Raw genomic sequence first — 1,585 nt, forward strand, 5'->3', positions numbered from 1 at the left:
CGGGTGATTTGTTGCCCTTGAGCTTGACGGTGGCTAGTTGCAGCTCTTCAAGGGTGAACTGRGGGATTTGTCTCGATCTTAGAATATAATCTGGGTCACTAGCCCTTGTTTCGTGTGTGGGGAATAGTGCGTTCACAATGTTGTCCASTTTAGCAGCGGTTAAATCAGGCGGCTTTGCTCGAGCGCCGAGTTKTTTCATCACTATTTTATACCCGAGTCCCCAGGGGTTTCTGTTTATATCCTCGCGTAGTTCCTCCCACTTTTTCTTTTTACTGTCGTTGATGGCATGCTTTAGCTCCTTTTTTGCTAATTTGTATTGGTCGGCTTCATGTGTTGCGGCTCCTCTACGCCTGGATCTCGTGTAGGATCTGCGAAGGCGGAGGCATGTCCGTCTCAGTTGGGCTATATTTTCAGTCCACCAGTGAGCTATATATATTAATGTCGTCGTATGTTCGCGGTATTCTCGGTTTCCAAGGCTCAAAGGACAGTAGATCTTCCACAGAAATTTTCTCTCGAAAACTCATAACGTTGACTTATCCGATGTTGTCATCATCCATGCCTCTGCACCACAGAATGGGACGGGGATGATGTGTGACTTGTAGAGTTTGCTCTTTGTTCGTCAAGAGAGAACTTTACTAATTGAGAAGCCTACTCAGTCCGAAGTAGCACCTGTTGACAAGAGTTATTCAGCATTGGATTTCGAGGCTAACGTTGCTATTGATGTTAATGCTGGTTCAGGATGGGAGATATTTCGTCTTGCTCTCGTCCACTACCAGACCTACTTGGTTCGCTTCCTTATCTAGCCTGTAGAAAGCAAAACTAACGTCGCAGTTTCTGATCATCGGACAACAGCTGTACATCAACTGCTGTACACTTTTATGGAAGATTATACCTTTTGTATTCACCTTTTGCAGCTAAACTAATACTATTTAATACGACACAAACTTTAGAGAACAAACATTATACATATTTTAAAACGCTGTTAGATCTCTCTGAATAAGAAGTCGGTGAGCTCTCTCTTTTTTAATAGCATTATTTATACCCTAAAAAGGGTAAATGATGTTTGTAACAATGAGAAGAAAAGGTCGTAGACCCTATGAAATATATATATATATATATGTGATCAGCATGATCAGTTGAGTCGATTTCATTCTTTGTACTGAAAACTTTTGCATTTAATGAGATATCCACGAAATTTGGCATAGATATTGTCGACGTTAACGCTTTTGCTAGTTTTAAGCTGCGTTTTTGCCATTGGCAGCACTTAATGGCTATACAGAGAGATGTTTGCTCTAAACTCCACCATATGGACCTGGAATAACCACTTCTAAATACTTTCACTGAATGTTCTGAGTTCATTTTTAGTTTTGTTTTTTTACAAAATTTTCCTACATTTACTACAACTTCCGCTATGCGACATCTGCCGGCAATTACGATGGAGTATACTGAACTGAGTGGTGGATTTCAGTAATATTATGGTTAGTTGTTTAACTCACCACAAACTGACGCAACCAGTCACAATAGCAGCCGCACGGGGTATGCATTTTATGAGATTGATGATTAAATGACCAAGTCGATTTCTGGT

Source organism: Bactrocera latifrons, unplaced genomic scaffold, assembly GCF_001853355.1.
Source record: "Bactrocera latifrons isolate USDA-ARS-PBARC rearing strain unplaced genomic scaffold, ASM185335v1 scaffold_69, whole genome shotgun sequence".
NCBI lineage: Eukaryota > Metazoa > Arthropoda > Insecta > Diptera > Tephritidae > Bactrocera > Bactrocera latifrons.